Source organism: Protopterus annectens, chromosome 9.part0 (assembly GCF_019279795.1).
Source record: "Protopterus annectens isolate FY-2018-M chromosome 9.part0, PAN1.0, whole genome shotgun sequence".
Classification (NCBI taxonomy): Eukaryota; Metazoa; Chordata; order Ceratodontiformes; family Protopteridae; genus Protopterus; species Protopterus annectens.
This window is the reverse complement of record NC_056743.1, coordinates 451857315-451882432: the sequence shown is the minus strand read 5'-3', so window position 1 is coordinate 451882432 and position 25118 is coordinate 451857315. Positions and strand designations below refer to the sequence as shown.

Here is a 25118-nt window from a genome sequence, read left to right as displayed (position 1 = left end):
CATAAAGAGATTCTTAAAAAAATTAGAAGAATCTCTGTGCTCGTGGTGTGAGCTGACTGCAATTCCAGCACTACCTTATGCTTAGGTTGGTCCAAAATGGAAGATTCCTCTTCTGAAATGTAAAAATAGGAGACAAAGTGAGACATACTTGCTGGAGGCACCGAGGGGGTGTTGGTGACACATTTCCATATGGTTTGGGAATGCCATAAAATTCAACCCTACTGGGTATGACAGGAAAGCATCCAGAAATATTCTACAAACTCAGTTGCTACCCTTTGGGGAAACTGATTTAATTGACTGTTAGGTATACCCACTTGATAAATACACACATTAAAGAGTAATATAGCTGACTGATTACAAGTGATTTTGGTGTATGAAGTAATGTTTTGTCTTTGGAATTTTTTTTCATCACAGAAATTTACATAGAGGTTAATATATCTTAATACAAACTTGTTAACACATTTACAAAGGTAAATGAATGGTATCAGTTTAGTTCATGGTGGAATATTTTTTATACCTCTTTGAGCATGGTGTTAGAAAAGTAGAAGTGTAGTTGATCTGCACTTGCATATAACTATAAATCTCCTTTTGGTCAGATATGGCATATATTATGTTGTGGTATTATAGTGTGTATAAGGAAAGCATTAAGATAGCATATTAGCTCATGATTAAATGCTTTATAGGTGAAAAGGTTGATTAGACTCTAATGAAAAATTATATTGGTCATATAAAGGGTATCATATTCAGTATTATCAAATCTATAGTTTTAGAAGATTGTTTTTATAACTAGTTCAATAAAAATAAGATAAGAATGCCATAACTACATTATTCAAGTGAGAAGCAAATGCCTTATTCTAAAACAACTAACATTGCGAACATATTGCGCTTATTACTTACTCTAGTGCAGCTTTCCTTAGCTGGTCTTAAATATAAAATTTGCACAAAGCAATTAACAGTGTAAATAATACTCTAGTTTGTACTATATCACAATATCTGTACCATTTTAACAAAATATTGTGGCTAAAGTACTAATGCAACTCTGTTTCTTACATTACCTTCGACTGAAGGGATCCATTTGATACACAGAAAAGTGTAGAAATTGTTTAACGTTGGGTACCAGGCATGATATTTAACCATCTTGGATGAGAATCCAGATTTTCTATATGTTGCACACTTTTCGCCTAATTTAGAAGTTATGTACCTACCATAACGTTCCATGTTAGTTGTCTTCTCTCGCCTTCTTTCTTGCTGGATGGGTTCGGAGCCGATCCTCGGCTCCGACTCGGCACTAGCTTTAGCTCGAGAACTCCTTTTACCAGCTCGAGGCAACCCTATATCCCATGATGCAAGGCGGAACTACCTCAGATCTCGTTTGGCAGCTAACTAACCCTGCTAAAGAGTTATCCTAATATAATTAGGAACCATGGTTCCTAAAAGAAGTCCTCATAACAATGCTCCAGAGGAAGCAATCTAATAGGAACTCTCCAATATCTGTCCAGGCCAGGGGGAAGGAGGGAGGGCGCAAGAAAGAAGCGAGAGAAGACAACTAACATGGAGCGTTATGGTAGGTACATAACTTCTAAATGTTAAGTTGTCAATCTCGCCTTCATTCTTGCTGGATGGGACCGCGTCCTAGCACCTGTATCCCGGGTGGCTCAATGGAACAGACTCTTGAGAACAGTGGAACCAAAACTGGCCCTATCTCTGGAGGCCAAATCCAACTTGTAATGAGACACAAAGGTATGAGGCGTGGCCCAAGTAGCTGCTGCACAAATAGTGTCAATGGGAAGTCTATCCTGAAAGGCTACAGAAGTGGATAGACTCCTGGTCGAATGTGCTTTTGGCTTAGAAGATAGTTGTTTGCCCTGAGAGAGTACACATAGGAAATGGTGGAAGTCAACCATCTAGATAAGGTCACTTTAGATACTGGAAGACCCATCCTGTTTTCTGCATAGGAGACAAACAATTGGTCTGATTTTCTAATTTGTTTAGTCCTATGCAAGTAGTACCTGAGCTGACGATGAACATCCAAAAAATGCAGCTTCTGTTCAGCTCTGTCAGCATAGTTAGGAAAGAAAACTGGTAGATCAATAGATTGGTTAATATTGGCTTGAGATACAACCTTGGGAAGAAAGGAAGGGTTAGTTCTGGCGAAACCCTATACTTATGAAACACCAGATAAGGTGAACGAATACAGAGGGCCTGAATCTCAGAAACTCTTCTTGCAGAAGTAACAGCCAGCAAAAATATAGTTTTCCATGTCAACAACTTTAACGAACACGTAGCAGGCGGTTCGAAGGAGGTAGAATAAGGGATGCCAACATTAAGTTCAGATCCCATTGCGGAGGAGGATGTTTCACAGGCGGTTTTAGGAGAAAAACTCCTCTCAAAAGGCTTTGCATAACCTATGAGACATGATGTTATTGTCCTGCAAGCCAACATGAAATTTGGAAATAGCAGCCAGTTGTACTTTGACTGTAGATGATGACGATCCCGAATGAAAAACCTCCGCCAGGAAATCCAAAACAGAATGTATAGGAGCGGTGAAAGGATCAATATTTCTGGCGTTTGCCCAAATAGAAAAACGTCGCCACTTGCTAGCATAAACAGTTCTAGTGGACGACTTTAAAGAAGACACTAAAATGTCCCTGACTGAGTCAGAAATCATTGGTAGCCTGGCTAGGGAAGGAAGTGGAGCAACCAAGCAGTGAGGTTGAGAGAATGAATGGCCCGGTGCTGCTGACCCGACTGGTGGATCAAAAGATCCGGAACTGGGTCCAGATGCCAGGGCTGCACCAGAAGGTGATGATGTAGAGACGGAAACCAAATTTGTCGAGGCCAATATGGAGCAATGAGGATCAATTTGGCTCTCAAAACGGTGGCTTTCTGAATGACTTGTGGAATCAATGGAAAGGGAGGAAAAGCATAAAGAAGTCCACGAGGCCAATCCTGGGTTAGAGAGTCTCTCAAGGGTTGGCCTGGAAGAGGAAAAAGTGTGAAGTAATCTGGGCACTTGCTGTTTTAAGGGGTAGCGAAAAGATCGCAACAAGGGGTGCCCCACTTCAGAAAAATCTGATCCACTACAGACTGATTGAGAGACCATTCGTGAGGCATCAGAATAGATCTGCTTAGCCTGTCCGCCAATAGGTTGGACCTGCCGGGGATGTGCGTTGCTATCAGAAACCGCTGAGAAGAGATCGCCCATTGCCAAAGTCTGAGAGCTTCTCGACATAAGGGATAGGACCTGGTTCCGCCCTGTTTGTTGATGTACCAGACCACGGACATGTTGTCCGTCTGTACTGCAATAGTCCCTGTGGGAAGAAAGTCGTCGAGGGCTTGCAACATTAAAAGCACTGCTCTCATCTCTAGGACATTTATGTGCAGGTGGTATTCTATGGGTTGCCACGTCCCGTGGACCATCCTGCCCTGATAATGCCCCCCCCCACCCCATCAAAAAGGCATCCGTGGTGACTGTGGGAACTGGAGGAGGGAACAAAGGGTCGGCCCTGATGAAGAAGAGGGAAGATATCCACCATCGTAGATGAGCCCTGCAAGACTGTGTCACTAAGATCTCGTGTCTCATGGGCAGATCGTGGTACGACCACTGCGTGAATAACATCCACTGCAGGAGACGCATGTGAAAGCGAGCCAGTGGAAGAAGAACAATGGCTGCAGCCATTAGGCCTAGAACTTTCAAGACAAACCTGGCTTTGACCCTGTTGCTTAGTAACAGAAGCTGAACAAATTTTTGGATGTCCAGAATTCTTTGATTTGTTAGCCTGGCTAACATTCTGACGGTATCTAACTCTGCGCCTATAAAGGTGATAGATTGGCAAGGCAGCAGAGAGGATTTTTCGAAATTCACGGAAATTCCTAGACTCTTGCAAAGCTGTAAGGTGTAGTCTCTGGACCGAAGAAGCTGATCCTTGGAGGTGGCGGAGAGGAGCCAGTCGTCCAAATAAGGAAACACTTGGAATCCTCGACGTCTCAGGTGAGCTGTGACCACTGCCATGCATTTGGTGAACACTCTGGGGGCTGAAGTGAGGCCAAAGGGCAGTGCTCTGAATTGGTAATGACTGGCTCCCAGCCGAAAGCGGAGAAACCTTCTGGGCGTCTGTGAATCTTTATATGATAGTGCATCCTGAAGGTCTATCGAGCACATCCAGTTGTCCTTGCCCAGAAAGGGCAGAATGGATTACAGCGTGACCATCCGGAATCTTGCCTTTCTGACAGACTTGTTTAGTCTGCTTAGGTCTAGTATTGGTCTCCAATCTCCCGTCCTTTTGGGGACCAAAAGAATCTTGAGTAGAAGCGGATCCTACTTGGTCTGCCGGCACTGTTTGGATGGCTCTTTTTGCCAGGAGTTTTGAAACTTCCTGTTTTGCCAAATCCCTTTGACCGGGTGAGATGTCTGGAAGGGATTGTAGAGGTACGGGAAACCTTTCGAAGGGGATTTTGTAACCCTCGGATATAATCGACTGTACCCACTTGTCTTGTGATAGGGATTGCCAGGCTACTGGGTACAGCGAAATTCTTCCCCCGACTGCCTCCAAGGGTGGACAGTCGGGCAACACCTCAGGGATGCTGAAAGGGCTTCTCAGGAAGAGGCTCCCTGTTGCCCTGGTTCTGAGGACCCCCCCTGCCTCTAGGGCGGCGTCTATTATTGTTACCCCCTCTGCCTCTGGGGGTAAACTGACCACGTGTGTCCGGTGTAGCTCCTTGGGCTTTACGGAACCACATCTTCCCCCCCTTCTGACCCTTGGGATATGGTCTAGAAGGAGTGGAAAACTGGACTCCAACGGCAGAAAGAGTTTTACCGTCCTGTTCACATCTGGTCAAAGTATCCTTCACCTGAGGTCCGAACAAAGCCGAACCGTCAAAGGGGTGTTGGTGAAGGACGCCTTAAAGGGGTCCGCAAAATTACACAGCCGCATCCAGGCTTGGCGTCTAAGAGCAACACCTGTGCCTGCGGCCCTGCTCGTTCCATCGGCTGCATAAGATATGAGCCGCATGGAGGAGTTAGATATCGAATTCAGGATAGCTAGCTGAGAGGCAATCTTTTCTTGAGCCCCAGCAGCTGAAGGATCCTGGACTACTTCTCCCAGTTCCTTGAGAATATCTCGTTGAAGCCTGGTGAAGTGACAAAGGTAATTCAGTGAACACATTGCAAAGGTCGCTGAAGAAAACATCCGCTTTCCATACCTGTCCATGGTCCTAGAATCCTTATTAGGAGGATGGACAGGTACTGAAGGATCCGCCAGTTCCTTCTTAGTGGCCGCCGCCACCACCATAGCATCCACAGAGACACCTTTGGACAGGAACTGTTTGTCCGAAGGGGCCGTGATGAACTTGGATGGTCTCCTGGGGACAGGTTCCACAGAATCTGGAGCCGCCCACGCCTTCCGAGCCACTACTTGCATGAGTGGGTCGAAAGGCGGAGACACCCAGGAGGTGGAGGGTCGGGATCCAAAAGCCTCCAGGTATAACGACTCATCCTCGGAAGGGTCAATGGAAGGCCAATTCCCCCTCTGTTTGAGGAGCTCAAGGATGTCTGAAAATGAGACATCCTCAGAGGGGGACCGAGGGGAACCCTCCGACTCATCTAAGTCGGTATCAGATGTAGTAGACTCAGGGGAGTCTGTGTGTTTCCTCTTACAAGTCCTCTTCCGAGGGGGTTCCCCTGCAGGATCAGGAGAAACCTCGGAAGAGGAGGAAATTCCCAGTGGGGAAACCTGGGGCGATGGATCCCTGGGCCTGAGAGCAAGAGGCTGGCAAGAGGCATCTGCAGGCACTGATGAGGGAGGAGCTAGAGGGATAGACCGTTGACTAGGCTCAGAGGCCAGGACACTCCTCATCACCTCAAAGGCTCCTCTCCCCGGGAGACCTGAACACACCCGCTCCGAAGAAACAGGAATGGTCGGCTCCAAGGAGAGAGAAGGCTCCGAGGCCGATGTCGGCGCCGAGCTTACCAAAGCCGAAGCTCCGAGAGGGAGAGCGGGGTCGGACAAGGGTCCGATGCCACTAGCCCCCTCGGAGCCGACAGTGGAAACCCGACGACCGGATCCCTCCAAGGAAAGTCTCAAGGAGGAGATCGGAGCCGAGGATGACGGAGCCGAAGGATGTATCGGCTCCGGCATTGAAACAGTCTCTGTCCCAAGAAGCTCCGGCTCTGAACTCTGGTGTGGAGTCGGAGGAGGAATCTCAAGAATTGGGGCTATAGCCGAAGTCTGTTGAGACGGGCTATGGAGCATTTGGGCCAGTGCCTGAGACTTCAACAGCCTGCTTACCACCCTCTCCAAATCGTGGTCAGACAGCCTGGAAGATCTCGAAGATCGGCTCCGATGGCTCCGCTCCGACAAAAGAGGAGACCCGGGCAGTGGATATTTAGTAGCGAGGGGGCGCGGGACCTCTTGCGGGCGGGAGCCATCGGACCCGAAGTCCCTTGAACCCCAGATGGAGCCGAGGATCTCTCGGCTCCGATGCTGGATAAAGTGTCGGGTCCAGCCGGGCCCACAAGGGAACAGTAGTCCGGGTATCGGGGCCGGCCCGCACCCGACCCACCACCTTAGCAGAAGAAGTATCGGCTCCAGCGGAGCCGATATCGGCCCGACAGAGCCGGAGCCACCGGAGGAGGCTTGGACACTGTAGCCTGAGCCTTCGGTGACTTAAGAGGTTTTCCTGCCCCTTGCTTAGGAGGAGAACCTTCAGGTTTTAACAAACCTCGGAGGATCAACTTGTTCCTCCTTTCCTGCAGGACTCTCTGGCTAAAAGCATGACACAACGCACAGGAGTCCTGCAGGTGCAAAGGCCCCAGGCAATACACACAAGAAGTGTGACCGTCTGTCAGGGACATTTTCTGACAGCACTGGTCACACTTCTTGAAACCTGAGACCTTGCCTTCCCTAGACATCCTAAAAGGATATACACAAACAGTCCCCACAAACACACAACTTAATCCCTACACAGACACACAGGAAGGGAATAACTTGGGGAACTAGGCCTGACTAAAGATTAACTGAAAAAAACTATTTTGAAAGTTTAAAAAGGAAGGGAATAGGGTGGGCTGTACTAAATACAGGCTAACCTAACACTGAAGGGAAATTAAACCCCTAACTAAACTTTTTCTTCTTTAACAAGAAAAACTTACCTCAGCTGGCAAAGGAGACCTCTTTCGCTAAGCGGCAAACGAGATCTGAGGTAGTTCCGCCTTGCATCATGGGATATAGGGTTGCCTCGAGCTGGTAAAAGGAGTTCTCGAGCTAAAGCTAGTGCCGAGTCGGAGCCGAGGATCGGCTCCGAACCCATCCAGCAAGAATGAAGGCGAGATTGACAACTTAACATCAGATATTCTTTTTAACTCTGGAAGCTGTAGAAACTACCAAGTTACTTAACTGATACATATATTTGACCAATGAGAAGTAGTCTGGGTTGAAAATCTAACATGTCTTTTTGCTCTGACCATCTTATTCTCCATTATGTATTTGCAGGAAAATTACAGCTATGCTCAACTGCCTGCATGGTCTGAAAATTTCACAAGTCAGCTCCAAGACAGCCCATCACAGAAACAAAAACTGACAAGCTTATTGAGCATTTTCATCCCAAGTTTATGAGACTTCAGAACAAACTGCATATCTAACCAGTTGTTTAAATAATTCAGTAGAAAAAGAATAATAATTTTGTTAAAAGGAATAATTAAAAAGGAAACAGTTTGCTTAAAAATTATTAAAACTGTAATGCAGCAGTGGATGATACATGAATAAATAAGAATAAATATGTATTATACGATTACGAATTTTTCATAAAAAATGGTTTTAAAAGAACTTATTTGAGGGAACTTAATTTAAACGCACATCTTACATTAATTAAATCATTCAAATGCAGTTGAAGTGTGGCATTTTACCAAGTTGCCATGCTATCTTTCTACCTACCACTGGTTCAACACCACCTCCTTTCTCATCTAACAATACATGGAGAGTAACAAAATAAATAATTTTCTCAATTTGGGCATAGCAATGAGTAATTTATACAAGGCATTGCTCATCTGTTCTTTTCTTGATAGCATAACAATGTTTGTAAATCCTATGTGATAGTCTGTCAGATGTTCTACCTTTGTAAAATACTTTACAGAAGGAAGAAAAGATATGTGGCTGAGCCAGGTATGGAAATAAGGTACATAAGGAAAGCTGGTGGTGGAATGCAGAAGTCCAGGAAGTCATCAAAAGGAAGGAGTGTAGGAAGAAGTGGGAGATCGAAAAGACTGACCAGGCTAGGAAGGACTACTGGTTGGCTAACAAAGATGCTAAGAAAGAAGTTGCAATAGCAAAGAATAGGGCATTGGAGGCACTGTACCAACATCTAGAAAGTGACTCAGTAAGGGGCACAAAGAAACTATATCAGGTTGCAAGGCAAAGACAGAAAGATAAAGAAGATAGTCAGACACCCTTCATAAGGGATGCCAGCAACAACTTGCTCACCAGTCCAGAGGACATCAAACGCAGATGGAAGGAGTATTTCCAGCAGCTTCTGAATGAAGAAAACCCCACAAAAGCTGTACTGCCCCAGAAACAACCTACGATGAGAGAAGAAGCCCACTCTAGAAGAAGTAAGAACAGCACTAAGGAAGATGAAGTCAGGGGAAGCAGCAGGCACAGATGAGGTCACAGCAGATATGATAAAGATGCTGGGTGAGATAGGGGAGAAATGGCTCCTGAGGGTACTAATAACAGTGTGGAGAGAAAGGCATATCCCAAATGACTGGAGAATAAGCATATTCGTGCCAGCGTACAAGAACAAAGGGGACATCCACAACTGTGGGCAGTACAGAGGCATCAAACTCCTATCATATTTCATGAAAGTTCGGGAGAGGGTGATTGATAAACGGATACGCAGAGTAGTAGAATGTAAGGTGGGAGATGAGCAGTTTGAATTCAAATAAGGATGCAGCACAATTGACCTGATGTTTGCATTGAGACAGATACTTGAGAAGAAGCTAGAGATGAGGAGAGAATCCAACTGGGCATTCCTAGACTTGGAGAACGCATATCACAATGTCCCAAGAAAGCTGATCTGGACAGTACTGTGGTGGTTTGAAGTCCCAGAAACACTGATAGAATTAGTGCAGGCTAAGTACGAGGATGCAATGACTCAAGTACGAACAGTGTTCGGCCTCGCAGAGGGGTTCCCAGTGGAAGTGGGTGTACATCAGGGTTCAGCTGTGAGCCCACTGTTGTTCATACTGGTGATAGACTACATTAGCATAAGTATGCAGATGATGTGGCAGTACAGGCAGACATTGAGCTAGAACTTCAGCAAAGGATAGGAGAATGGAATGCAAATCTGAAGGCACATGGGATGAAACAAAGCACAGATAAGATGGTGGTAATGGCAGCAAATTGGGGAAATCAGACGAAGCTGAGAATTGAGTTAAAAGGAAATAAAGTGGAACAGGTAAACAACTTCAAGTATCTGGGAGGGGTAGTTGAGGAGAAGGGTAGTCTGAATGAAGAGGTCAAAGCTAGAATCAGAGGGGCTGCAGCCAACTGGCATAGAGTATCAGCTGTAGTCTATGACAGAAGAATGCCAAAGAAGCTGAAAAGTAAGGTGTACAAGACAGTGGTGCAACCAGTACTACTGTATGGTACAGAAACCTGGGCAATAAAGGCAGAACAGTTGAAGAAGCTAGAGGAGATGGAAATGAAATGCCTGAGAAATGTGGTAGAATGCACACTGTGGGAGAGATGAAGAAATAAATACATAAGAGCAGAAGCCAAAGAAGCTCCAATTGTAGAAAAGATCAAAGAGAACAGATTACGGTGATTTGGACACATGTGTAGAAAAGCAGAAGACAATCTGGTGAGGAAGATTTAGGACAGACAGGAAAAAGGTAAGAGAAAGCGAGGACATCCAGCAAAGAGGTGGATTGATTGTGGGAAAGAAGATCCACGGCAGTCAGGCATGAGTGTTGAAGAAGGCAGGTGTGTGGCACAATACCCCGACCCCATGTAGAAAAAAGGGGGGGCTGATAATGATGATAAAATGCCTTGCAGCTTGTCTTATGTGGTCAAATAAATGATCCCACAAGTACAATATTGACCTAATCACAGGCTCCTGTCTAAATTAGTTAAACTAACATTGGGACCAGAGTTAATAAAGTGACCAGGTGAACATGTACTGCATGGGTAGGTGTTTAAGTCTTTCTGAAGACCTAATCTACGTGGCAATATCATCACACACTAATAAATCTAATAAATCTGTTTCTGTTGCTGCTTTTCTATTCAAGGTATTCCACTCTTGGGCTTTTTGCTACAACCTTTGTTCACAGTTTAAATTACCTCTACCCACTGCAACATTGACTGACAAGGTGTCTGAATATTCATGATACCAGATTCCCTCCAGTGCTATAGACTGACTGATTGCAGGACAGAAACAGAGAGGCTTGACATCATCTCATAATGCCTGTCATCCATGTGTAGGGAGTTATAAACTGTTGACATGCTAATTGGAGATATCTGTTTTTAATGTAATTTAAAGAATGTTCTTCCAAGCTCCAAAGGTTGTTGAGCCAGGTAAAATGGTGCTGATGAATATACTATGGCATATGTGAGCATTTTTATCAATCTTACACCCAGCAGGGATGTGGGCTAAGTGTAAAAGATGAAAAACGTCAGGTGGCTATGGCAGAGACAACAGGACATAAACTGGGCAGGATAAGTAGCACTGTGGATTGGCCCACTGCAAAATACTTTTTTTTTTTATTTCAGGTTTTTTTTTTGAGCAATCATTTTTGATTATACAAGTATACCACTGTCAAATACATATATATATATATATATATATATATATATATATATATATATATATATATATATATCACACACACACACACACACACATATATAACATATATATATATAGATATATATATATATATATATATATATATATATATATAGGGTCTATATTATGTGAAGGAATGCTTAAAATGTTGAGTACGACATGCTCGACAGCTTTTAAGTGAATGTCCACTAAGCAAAACCTCTGAATGTCGAAACAAGGAGGTTCGAAAAGTTATAGTTGGCCAGCCATCAGGAAGCCAACAGCTGATGGTTAAAATGTACTGTACACCATTACAACCTCCCAAAAAAAAAAAAAAAAATCGGCAAACAAAATAAAGTGTGAGGTTTCGCCCCCTACACCCCCCTACTTAAATATACCAACTCTGAGACCACAGTGGAGGACTGTCATAACATTATACAGGGTGAACATCGAGATGGCACCACAGTGGAGGACTGTAAGAATGGATAGAGAGGGTGAATGTTCTGACATCAGCTGTTGGCTTCCTGACAGCTGGCCAGCTATAACTTTTCGAAACTCCTTCTTTCGACATTCTGAGGTTTTGCTTAGATGAACTTTTGCTTAAAAGCTGTTGAGCATATCGTACTTGACATTTTAAGCATTCATTCATCTAATAGGGAACCTATATATATATATATATATATATATATATATATATATATATATATATATATATATAAGGGTGTACTTTTGAAGAACGAATGTTCACTACTTCGAACTTCAAAAATACACCCACACTAACGCCAAAGTGCACTTTCACGAAAGTGCACTTTTGCGAACCCGCTAGACCGAATGGGCTAGCCGTCATGGACCTTAGGGTTAGGGCACGGTTTTAAGGTAAGGGGATAGTTAGTAGGGCTATCCCCTTACCTTGACCAGTGCCCTAACCCTAAGGTCCGTGACTATCGCACGACAGTGGAAGACATTCCAAATCGGGCCATGTCCTCCACTGTGGTGCGACAGTCACGGACCTTAGGGTTACGGCACGGGTTAGGGTAAGGGGATAGTTAGTAGGCCTATCACTTACCTTGACCCGTGCCCTAACCCTAAGGTCGGTGACTATTGCACCACAGTGGAGGACATAGCCCATTTTTCAATGTCCTCCATTGTGGTGTGGTAGGTTCGGTCTAGTGAGCTTAAGCGAAAGTGCACTTTCGTTAAAGTGCACTTTCCCATTTCGAAAAAGTGAATTTTCATTGTAGGAAAGTACACCTATATATGTGTGTGTGTGTATATATATAGATATATATATATATACATACACACACACACACACACATATATATATATATATATATATATATATATATATATATATATATATATATATATATATATACATACAAACACACATTTATATATATATATATATATACACACATTTATATATAGAGAGTGAGAGACATACACATACACATGTATATATGTGTGTATATATATATATATATATATATATATATGTGTATATATGTGTATATATATATATATATATATATATATATATGTGTGTGTATATATATCTTTATATATAATGCTTTACTATCATAATGCTGAAGTGGACTCAGCTGAATGATCATATCATTGACCCACATCCGCGAAAAGTCACAATGCTGAATTCTGATATTATCGAATTACATCCTGAATTCGACCTAGGAACAAGCATTAACATGGGTCAAGATAGGGGCGAGATTTGCAGCTTCTATAATACCATTTATAAAGGCAGCTACTCTCCAACACTTGCCTAACTCTTGAGGTGATTAAGAGGGCTTTGATCCCTCTTACATCAGTAATATAAAATGTACCTTGTAGTTTGCATTGCTTTAATCTTTAACCCCAAATGCCTTGTTTTATATACTTCTAAATTCTAAATAAACGACTAGATAAATAGCAAATAGTGTGAATATTACAGTTACATTTCTTCCAATATTGCATGATTTTATGCAAGAAACTAAACTAATTAAATAGTGTCACCTAACTTGTTCTGTTCCTTAAGAGACTGAAAGTTTTAAGTCATTTAGTGAGTATCAATTATATTACTAATGTAAAGTTTTAAGTCAATTAGTGAGTATCAATTATATTACTAATGTAAAGTTTAAAGTCAATTAGTATCAATTACAAAAGTGTTAAGTCAATTAGTGAGTATCAGTTATATTACAAATGTAAAGTTTTCAGCCAATTAGTGAGCATCAACTATACTACTAATGTAATTTTTTATTTACTTTGCAGTCCTAGCATGTTTCCAACATTCCTAACAATTATGATTTAAGTCTAGTTGTCGGAGTTATGGACAAAAACACCAAGCATATAATATGACATTTTTATGCAATTAGTTAAGTGAAAACCAAGCTGAATGAACTTATCAAGGTAAACCCTTAGATATTTTAATATGTTCAGCATTTCTGAACTAAAGCAGTGTGTAATCAAATTCAGCATATAAGTTATCCCAGCCAGCCCATTAAAAATTGAATCAGGAAATCTTACTACCATGCTGCTGACCACAGTCTGTGACATGGTCATCCAGATTTGGGAGAAACCTCAGGTGTGACAGCCAACCAGGGAAAGGTGGATCAAGCATCCATTCTTGTTTCTAGAAGGGAGAGGAATAGGACCATAGACTTGCTCACTCACCACTGGCTGAAGCAATCACAGGAGTAAATATGTGTTGCCTGTCATGGATCTCAGTACATATTCTACATCTGATGAACCTCTCTGAAAAAATGGGCCAAAGCAGACAGCATGGCAGAGACATGCTCATCAGTTCAGACCACAAAATCTTATTGCGTCTTGTGGCAAATTCCTGACATCAAGCCTACCAATTATTTAGAAAAGACTAACTGACCTGACTCACAGGGCACAGTGACAGGAGGCTCTATCAGCATGGGTATGTCCCCAGGAAGGTGGACATTGGCTGTTGGCAAAGACACCTCTAATATATAACACCATCATTTCCAGAAACGTACTAAGTAAATATTCCAAAGACATGCGTCTGGAACGTCTCTCCCCGAGCCTCCACTGAATATAGGCTCTGTCGTAGTCGGACTTTCCCAGTCAACAAATGTTAAATAAATAAACATAATAGTTGTCACTAAGTAAACTTTCATATTTCATAATGTACCCCATCCTGTGTGCATAATCATAACTGAATGTGCCACCTTCATTTGTGATGAGAGGAAATATAAATTCACCACTAAATCTGTAGTTGGTAAACATAAGTTGCATGTGCCTTGAACATGAAATGCTCAGAGTTTTCTGTGATGTAAATACTGGTGATTCAACTGGGGAAAAAGAGAAACTATACATCATCTCATTAGGCTACATGTTAAACATGAAAATAATTTTATTATAAAGTTTCATTCAGAGAGATGAAGGATGGATTTCATAGCCATATCATTTTCCTTAGGCTAAAATATTGTGTTTGTATTCTCTATAATTTATTTGCAAAATACTGAAGTAAAGAGTCAGTTATTACAAAATAATATCTTATAATATTCAACTTAGTTAAAAAAGGGTATATAAATTTGGAATGCCATAATCAAATTGTGTAGATTTCATAGCACTCTGCATAATTCTCGGTTCATTCACCACAGCATCCATCTGCTGTGATGTGTGTATGTTGAGGGTGGGTCCCCTTAATACATTAACTCATTACCTCCAGTACAGCTCTTTTGAGTGTGTACTGTTAACTCCCAGTGGGTGTGGCTTCAGCCTTGAAAAAAATGAAATTATCACCTAACAGTTCTAACAAATACTCATTGACAGAGGTCAAATATCAATATATGTGTGGTTGTCATCATGTATGCTTCAAGATGAAATATTCTGATACCGTGTATGTAACATGGTTTTGGAATTATTAATGCAAATACGAAGAAGCAATATTTGACGCCTAGAGGAGCAGTAGAAGGTAACTGCAGACACATCTGGAGATGTACTCGGCTATAATGAGTTAACACATACATTCATTCTGTTCATGAAAATGTTCATACTAATCTACCTCTTGAGATGTAATAATAAATGGCTGTGGCTGGTCCCTCTTAACATTGTTTTCAGTATAGCGGAAGAGGATACAAAGTTAAAAAAAAAGAAAACAAAGACAAGCAGACAGTTTGTATTTGTCAATCAATAGCACTGCACTAGGTTGGCACTCACCTGTCTCAAATGTTTTAACAATTCTGTCATCCCTTCTCTATGCCTCACCCTTCCTAACAAATTTATCTAAATCAAACCTCAACAAAATCACTAGCTGCTATAACAATATAGCTGGATTTGCCACAGGCACAGCATACAGAATACAGCATCCATGGGACCAGATGACATCCCGGGCTGTGTACTACATGAACTACAATATGAACTGGCACCTCACCTAAGTGTCATGTTTAATCATAGCCTCACCTCAGGTTTCGTGCCCAATGAGTGGCGCAGAGCTATAGTTATCCCAATCCACAAGGGGGGATCCACCTTGGATCCCGGAAACTACCGTTCCATCAGTCTGACAAGCCTTATCTGCAAGGCCATGGAGCGTATTATCATGGAACTTATAAACAAAGACATTGGCAACCTTCAAACACTGGACCCCACCCAGTTTGGGTTTGTGAAGGGCCGATCTTGTCTCCTGAACCTGATTGACTTCTTTGAATCAGTCTCCAGAGCCATGGACAAGGGTAAGGTGGTCCACACAGCCTTTCTAGACCTTGCCAAGGCCTTTGACACCATTCCCCACTCTGGAATCATAGGTAAACTTACTAAGTTGGGCATTAATCCCTATGTCACCCAATGGGTTGCTAAATGGCTTACTGATAGAACCCACACTGTAAAAGTAGCAGACTCCAAATCCAGCTCCAGACAAGTGACAAGTGGAGTACCTCAGGGTTCAGTCCTGGGGCCGCTCTTGTTTGGCATCTACTTCTCTGAAGTACAGGTCAACACTAAGGGACTCTGGCTAACAAAGTTTGCAGATGACTGCAAACTGGGAGCCATTATTGAATCCCCAAATGATGTGGATACTCTACAAAAGGGCCTTACAGAAACAGATGCTTGGTGCCAGAGCCATGGGCTCAAGCTCAATGCCAAGAAATGTATTGTTATCCCCTTTGGGAAAAAACAAGTATCCATGAATTACCATATAGGTGGCAGTATATGGCAGTAAACACAGAAAGTGTGATAAGAGACTTAGGGACACAGGTGGACAGTGGTCTCACCTTCGATAACCACATCGCCACAACAGTCAGGAAATCCTTCTATGTGGCACACCTCATCACGAAGGGCTTTTCATCCAGAAAAAAGGAGGTCATTGTCCCACTGTACTCATCCCTCATTAGACCCATTATAGAATACAATGCCCCATTTGGTATGTACCTCTCAAGACATCTGCAACAACTGGAAAGGCCTCAGAAATACCTCACTAAAAGAATCACAGGCCTAAAGCAGATGCCCTATGCTGACCGCCTTAAAAAACTCCAGCTATACTCTGTCGCATATCGTCTACTCAGAGGCGATCTCTGCTTAACATACAAGGCCATGTCAAACCCAGAGCTGTTGGACATGCTACACTTAAAGAAATCCCAATCCCTCAGAGCTACACGCTCCAGGGATCTAAACCTTGTCATCACAATAAACAAAACATGTTGGAGGGATAGGTTCCTGACCCAGAGACTCCCCAGACTCTGGAATAGATTGCCCATACATGTCAAGCAGAGTGCCTCTTTGGACCTCTTCAAGAGGAACCTTGACGATTGGATGGGAGAAAGGAAATTCACCCCAGGGATCACGTCAGTCGCCCTGCTAGACAGGGGTCCAGGAAAGTAAATAATGTGGGAAGAAATATTCAGGGAATTGTTATGGCTAGGCTTGTATGGGCCCTAGGGCTGATAGCCTAGTACTAACCTATGAACCACTGTCAAAATCTTCACAAATTAGGCTGGCTAGAACTACCCATTCAAATATACTATAACCAACTCATAGTTCTTCATAAAATCCTCTACCAACCTACCAGTACCCCTATTCTGACTAATATTATTACCCCCTATAGCAACCTAGCATCCCTCTGCTCATCCAGCAGAATGCTAGTACAACCAACCAAAGCCAACAACTCAGCCGGAGATTCCTTATTCTCCACCTCTGATGGAAAACAATGGAGCTCCCTTCCTGCTGAACTAACCACTAAATGCTCCCTGCCTCAATTCAAAATATCTCTAAAGACACACATGCACAGTGACTGGCTATGTCCATGTCTAAACCCTGACTAACCCATAAAATAATCAGACTGAGGTAAGACAAAACAATAGTCATGCTCATGTCTAAACCCAGACTAACCCGAAATATACCAAGACACAATTAAACCAAACGTAGCTCACAGAGGTGATTACCCTTTTTATTTTCTTCCCACACCCTCATATTATATATTTCTCTACTCCATTATATGTCTCTAATTCCATTATCAGCAAAATAACTTATTATCCTGCCCACACTAAATAAACTCCTTCTTACCTATCTTCTCTTAACCATCATCCTTACTTTCTAACTGAAAATCCTTTTTTCTTTTAGACACACTTCTCTTATGTGATTGTTTTCTCTGTATATTTATTCCATCACCAACAATGTTTTTATTTCTTATCTAAATGTAACCTTAATTTGAATTTGTCACCGATTGTTGTTAAATGTTCTTAGATTTCTCTGTAGCCTGCATTTTAAGTGTTACTAATTTTTTTAACGTAGAGCTTTTCTCCCCGGGCCTCCGCTGAAAACGGATATGTATCCAGTCGGACTTTCCCGGTTAACAAATGTAAAATAAATAAATACAAAAAGTGTTTAACAGTTACAAAATGCTTGCATCAGCAATGGCTAAAGATGAGTAAACTACATTCTTACTGGTTTGTAATACTGCCTTAGAATGATCGGGCAATCATAGATATTATAATTCACCTCCATATGGGGTTAGCATTTGCAACCTATAAAGCAGTACTACAAAACAGCAGATTAGCATCTGCCTTAAGCATTCATTTCTACATCACTAGATTTATTTTTAAAGATTTTTGAAAAAGATAAATAAATAGCACGTGAGCACAAAACTATGCATCTGTCTGTGTTGATGCTTATTTAAAGAATGGAAAATACCTTAATTATACATTATGGTGCTAAAGTACTGCAAACTCGGTATTTAGTAGAAATGGACTGTATTAACATCCTAACAGTTATAACACCATCAATGTAAAATATGGTTAATTATGACATTTTCCATCATCATTTTTGTCACGTGTTACTCAAAATTAACAAAAATATGTTTTAATGACATTGTACTAAGTCTTTTTCAAAACAACAGAAAACCAAGCAACTGATAGTTTAACATAATGGGTTAATGCCATACATTGTAAATTAGTTCTATCTTCTGGAGTAGACTTTAGTCCTGTGACAAGCATACTTCATGTATGTGACCCAGCCATTTAACGAGAAAAATGCTATAATGATAACTCTGAAAACAGATGTGGTTGTCTAGTATGTCCTATTAAGTTACCGAAATAATGTAAATAATATTTTTTTCATCTAGGTAGGCATTGTACATTGGGGTCTATATTAGAAGAACAAAAGTTCATCTTAGCGAACGCTCACATGAGCGAATATTGCGGAACTCAAAACTGCAATTGTGAGATTGCGGTACAGTGAGAATGTGAATATTTGCCCTTTCCTCACTGTAGTGCGATCTCAGAGTTGGAATATATATTTAGCGGGGGCTGTAGGAGGTGCAGCCCCCCACAATTGCAGTTTCGAGTACGTGGATATTTGCTCATGTGAGCGTTCACTAAGATGAACTTTTGTTCATCTAATATAGACCCGTACACTGGATTATGCAACATCATGTTCAAAACTCAAAGAGCAACTATAAGCAAAAAATTCCTAAGAAACATCTTCCGTAGGGACCATATGTAGATAAGAGTGAAAGTACTCCCGTTGGTAATGCTGGGTCCTGCATAGAATACTTACAAACACTGTTTTATAGGTGGACAGGGTTTAGACAAAGGTTTTGTTCTAAATTTTAGTCATTGCATTGTCTACAGTAGTCCTGCCCAAGCTGTTGCAAGAGTGAAATATTTTATACATCTCTACACAATGTGTATTCCTTTCATAAGCTCAGGAAAGTGTGCATTAAATATTCAGCATCGGGTCATTTTTAGTAAAAAGGTACTGTTGAGGGTCCAGTGGATCTGCAAGGAAGGAAGAAAGGAAGGACTGCACTGTTGTGCTGACTGCAGCTATAAAGATTACAGCTCTGTTGGGCTGACTCATTAGAACATCTAAGAAACAGAGCTAGTAACTTCAAGGAGGGAATGCGACAAAAAATCGACCTTCAGTACTGATGGAATCCGTCTGTGCAGAGTTAGTAGAAGAATACTAATGAAGTGTAATGAGCAGGAGTTACAAAGCCAGCACAGTACAGAACTTCAAGGCATTTGCAATGCTGTCCAGAATGTACAAGTTTATTCCACAGCTCAGCGTGACTAATTCAGTGATGCACACCTATTTGCTCAGGATACATTTCAATGCAGTGTACGACTATTAGGCATGCTGCGGTAAACCAATAAAATCAACTTTTCTAATTAAAAAAATAACCTGTGCTGAATTACAACGACTGTTTTCTCCCTCAGGGGATGAGTTTGTTGTTGTAAAATACTGGCTCTAAAACTGTGCTGTTATTTTTTAATGACCATTTATTTTTGGTTTACAGTTCTACCTAGCTGTTGAAGGTTTTCTCATATTTTGTGTTACAAAAGGGGGATACAGAATCTGTCTAACAGAACTGTATCTCTTGACTCATAATGTCTGTCCTGTTACATCCTTCCTAGTCTGCCTTTATATCTGACAGTTGGCACAGCATATTAAAGTACTGCTAACGAGCTATTTCCTGTGGTCCAGTATTTGATTCCCAAGGCCTCCTTTGTCTAACTATGTGACTCTGAACAAGCCACTTAACTAGACAGCATTCCCAGGCCAAGTTTCAAAATGAAATTCATTCCATGAAATTCAGTGATCTGGCCTGGTCAGCAAATACAAATAAATAAACCATAGCTAGCCATGCTTAGTGTCCTTCCTGGTCCACATACAGTCCGCTTCTAGTGTCAGTTCCATGTAAACTTGAACACCCACCTTTTACAGTTTTCACTACTTCTACTCATATTACTGGCAGACTTCTCTCACTCATCATATCTGAAATATTAATTTCTTGTATTGTTCCAAAAACATTCTTCCTGTTTCATCATATGCAGTTTACTGTAGGATTCCCCATTATATTATATAATAAGTGCATCTATAATCTTCTTAACTTCACCTAAGGCATCTCTCACTTCTTTCTGCAGACTACATCCATTCAGGGTCAACCATGTAACCCTTTTTCTAGGTGTTTCTATGAGGCAACTGCATCATTTTGACAACTCTGAAAGGTCTGTAGTTCATCCATATCCATTCTAAATTACTGTTTCTAAAATGGGACACAGAACATTAGACCAGGGCACATAAATGTGCTTATTTATTAATATATTGCATTTCAATATCTAAATAAAGCCTTCAGTGATGGGGATTGTTTTTCAGTGGCAATCAAGGGAAAATAACTCCATATAGCAGGATAATATATAACAGCATGTTAAGATGTGTAATGTTACTTAAAATACAGGTTGTTGTGCCATGATAACTAGACATGTTATGAGCATTATAAGGGATGTAATGCAAAATAACTGTCTATTAACATGGAACATCACAGGCATAGCTGAATCTTACTGGTGTCTGTGTGTTTGGGTAGGGTCCCATTTGGAAGACTGACATTTCACAAAGTCAGACTTTATATGGTCAAGACCATATGACTGACTTTCCAAAAAAGTCAAAGCAGTTGTACGAAGATCACGATATAGTGGGGAACTTTTAGTTATGTACTCACCATAACTTCAGATGTTTGGGATCCATCTCGCCTACATTCTGACTGATGGGTTCGGAGCCGATCCCTTGGCTCCGACTCGGTACAATTATGCTATAGAGCGAGGCCTCGAATTGGCTGAGCTATCTTTATCCCAGGATGCACCACCACTAATCCCCCAGATCTTGTTTGTCCGCATTCATGCACACATGCACAGCTTGTTTATATAACATTGTTAGATGTTTCAAGATGAAACAACAGGATTCGGACCTTCTGATATCCTCTGATCTCCAAGGAAGGGGGAAGGAGGGTGGGTTATTAGGAATGTAGGCGAGATGGATCCCAAACATCTGAAGTTATGGTGAGTACATAACTAAAAGATGTTATGTGATCCTATCTCGCCTACATTCTGACTGATGGGACAGCGTCCCTAGTGCCTAAATCCCGGGTGGCTCATTGGAAAACACTCCTGAGCACTGTGGAACCAAATGAAGCTTGTCCTCTAGATGCCACATCTAATTTGTAGTGAGAAATGAAGGTGTGCAGGGAAGACCATGTAGCCGCAGCACAAATGTCACCAATAGCAAGCTTAGAATGAAATGATACCGAAGTAGCCATAGCCCTTGTAGAATGAGCCTTAACAGAGGTGGAAAGCTCTTTGTTAGAATAAATATAAGCTTGAATAATACAGTCCCTGATCCATTTGGCAATAGTGACCTTCGTGACTGGGTTGCCCAATTTGTTTTCTGCAAAGGACACAAACAACTGATCTGTCTTCCTTGATTGTTTGGTCCTATCCAAATAAAAACGTAACTGCCTGTGGACATCTAGTGTGTGGAAAATAAACTCCGCTTTATTGGAGTATTTTGGGAAAAAACTGGGAGCTCTAACGACTGTTGCAAGCATAAAGTAGAACAGACTTTAGGAACAAAAGAAGGATTTGGTCTGAGGGATACCCTGTCTGTATGAAAAACTAAGTGCGGGGGTTTCACTGACAAAGCTTGAAGTTCTGAAACCCTTCTGGCTGAAGTAATTGCCACTAGAAAGGCTGTCTTCCATGATAGAAACTTCAGATCACAGGTAGCTGCCGGTTCAAAGGGGAAAGAAGTCAAGGCACGTAATACTATATCGAGATCCCATGGAGGTGCAGGATGAGAAATCGGAGGTCTTAATAGAGCAGCACCTTTCAAGAAGGTCTTACACAACCTGTTGCTCATTAAAGGTGGGTCTATGGATTCATGAAAATTAGAAATCGCTGCCAATTGTACTTTGATGGTAGAAACAGAAGAGCCTTGGTTGAAAAGAGAGGTCAGGAATTTGAGTACTTCTGCCACGGGAGTAGAAATGGGGTCCAGGCCCCGGAGTTGAGCCCAGATAGCAAACCTTTTCCATTTGCTAGAATACAGTTTCTTCGTAGTAGACTTGTGGGCTGAAGACAATATGTGCACCACATCTGGGTCCAGTGCATGTCTCCTGACTATGGTCGGAAGAGGAGGAGCCAGGCCGTCAATTTTAATGTGTGTAGGGACTGGTATAGTAGACCCGACTGATGAATCAGTAGGTCTGGGACCTGGTCCAGGAACCATGGACCTTCCAGAGCATGTTTCCGAAGATAGGGAAACCAGACTTGACGAGGCCAATAAGGAGCAATTAAGATCATCTTGCTCCCTAAGAGAGATGCCTTTTGAATTACCCTGGGTAGGAGAGGAACTGGAGGGAAGGCATAAAGCAGGCCGGTGGGCCAAGGATGGACTAACGTGTCCATAGGGCTCTTCCCCGGAGCCGGGATTAGGGAGAAAAAATCTTTGCACTTCGCATTCAGAGGAGTCGCAAAGAGGTCGCAGCACGGAACTCCCCATTCGCTGAAAATCTGCCTTGTTGTAGTCATATTCAGAGACCATTCGTGAGGAGAGAGGATGGGTTCTGCTCAACCTGTCGGCTATGACATTGGACTTGCCCGGTATGTGAGTAGCCACTAGGAAGCGTTTGGTCGAGACTGCCCATTCCCAGACTCTCATCGCTTCCCTGCAAAGAGGATAGGATCTGGTCCCTCCCTGTTTGTTCAGGTACCAGACAACTGACATGTTGTCTGAGTGAATAGCAATTACGCCCTGAGGGAGGTAATTGTGAAGGGCTTGGAGGGACAGGAGTACTGCCCTCATTTCTAGAATGTTGATGTGGAGAGGGGTCTCCTCCGGATGCTATTTGCCCTGGACTGACCTGCCCAGGGAATGCCCCCCCCACCCCGTCTGGGAGGTGTCCGTGGTCAAAGTGGCCGCCGGAGGGGGAAGAACAAAGGGTCGTCCCTGATCCAAATTGGAGGACTCTAGCCACCAGCGAAGGTCCCGTCTGCAAGATTCTGTGATCCATATTAGATGATTGAGAGGGAGTTCCTGAAAGGACCACTGAGTTGAAAGAAGCCACTGGAGGATTCTCATGTGTAACCTTGCCAAGGGAACTAGCAAAACTGTGGCAGACATCGAACCCAATAGCTGCATGACCATTCTGGCTGGGGCTTTGGACCTGGGGAGTAAGGCTCGAACCTGATTTTGTATGATCTGAATTCTGTCCGCAGGTAGATAGACCAGCATCTGGTTTGAATCTATCTCTACCCCTATGAATCTTATTCTTTGAGATGGCCATAACACAGACTTTGGCCAATTGAAGGTGATTCCGAGGGAATTGCCCAGTGATGTTGTGGCTTGCAGGCTCCGTAGAAGTAGATGCTTGGAGGTGGCAGTTAGAAGCCAGTCGTCTAGGTACGGAAACACCTGGAATCCTAGACTCCTCAAGTGAGCAGTCACTACTGCCAAGCATTTGGTGAACACCCTGGGGGCTGTGGTGAGACCAAAGGGCAGCGCACGGAACTGAAAATGACTGCCTCCTAGGCTGAAGCGCAAGTGTCTCCTGGACGTTTGATGTATTTTGATATGGTAATACGCGTCCTTGAGGTCTATGGAGCACATCCAAACACCTTTCTCCAACAATGGGAGAATGGTTTGTAAAGTGACCATTTGGAACTTGGACTTCTTGACTGAAAGGTTTAGGTTGCTTAGGTCCAAAATGGGCCTCAAGTCCCCGGTCTTTTTTGGCACCAAAAAGAATCTTGAGTAAGTCCCTAATCCGATCTGGTCTGCGGGGACCAGTTGGATGGCTCCTTTTTGCAGCAGTTTTGAAATTTCTATGGCTGCGGTATCCCGTTGACTGGGTGGCGGGTCCGGGATTCTTTTGGACTGAGGGAGGGGACAACAGAATGGGATGGAGTAACCTCCGGCGATAATTCGAAGCACCAAGCGGTCCTGAGTGATCCCTTCCCAGGCCTTTAGGTGCTTCGAAAAACGACCCCAGACTGGCTCCGGAGCAGCACAGTCAGGCAATCCCTCAGGGACTATGAAAAGCTGAAGAGCCACGAAAGGACTCGCGGTCTCCAGTGTTGCGGGGGCCTCTGCCGCCTCTGGGACAGCGTCTTCCTGATGAATTTCCCCCTCCTCTGCCTCTAGAGGGGGAACCTTCCTGCTGAGAGGGGTAAGACTTCTGCGATCTTCGGAACCACATCTTCCCTCCTCTTTTAGCCTTGGGATAAGGTCGAAAGGGAGTGGAAAATCGTGCCCCTACGGCAGTAAGAGTCTTACCCTCCTGTTCACAGCGGGTAAGTGTGTCTTTCACCTTGGGCCCAAACAGGGAGGACCCATCAAAGGCGTCGCGAATGAAGACTTGAAGGCCTCCGCGAAATGACACAGGCGGAGCCAGGCTTGTCTCCGTAGAGCAATGCCTGTACCCGCCGCTCTACTCGCCCCTTCGGCTGCATACGAAATGAGCCTCATGGACGAGTTCGAAATGGATGACATTGTAGCCAGCTGAGATCCAACCGTCTGGGCCAGCTCCTCAGGCAGGTTACCTAAGAGGGTATCGGATAGCTCCTTAATCAGATCCCTCTGGAATCTTGTAAAGTGCGTCAGGTAGTTCAAAGACCTCAGAGTAAAGGCCGCTGAACTTAGGGTGCGCTTGCCGTCCCGATCCATGCTCCTAGACTCCTTATTAGGAGGATGGACGGACGTAGAAGCCTCTGCTACATCCTGCTGCGTAGCAGATGCCACCACCATAGCATCCACAGCCACACCTTTTGTGAGGAACTCTCTATCTGGGGGCGCCGAAAGAAATTTGTTTGGACGAGCGGGCACTGGTTCCACAGAGTCCAGGTGTTCCCACGCCCTTCGACAGATCAAATCCAAGAGCTCGTCGAAGGGCGGAGACACCCAGGAGGCGGAGGGCTGAGCCCCGAAGGCCTTCAGGAACACCGACTCATCAGCAGAGGGAGGTTTGGACTGCCAGCCGCCTCGTTGTTTTAGGGCTTCCAGGATGTCTGCAA

The 25118-nt window shown here is 43.1% G+C and overlaps 1 long non-coding RNA gene across 1 annotated transcript in view; it reads left to right on the top strand.

The window, feature by feature from the left end:
* The window catches only part of LOC122811264, a 422081-nt gene extending 414459 nt beyond the window's left edge, over window positions 1-7622 (top strand). The window contains exon 3 of the long non-coding RNA XR_006366232.1: window positions 7488-7622. This is a non-coding gene — a long non-coding RNA (uncharacterized LOC122811264). The remainder of the gene's footprint in view (window positions 1-7487) is intronic.
* Window positions 7623-25118: the final 17496 nt, after the last annotated feature.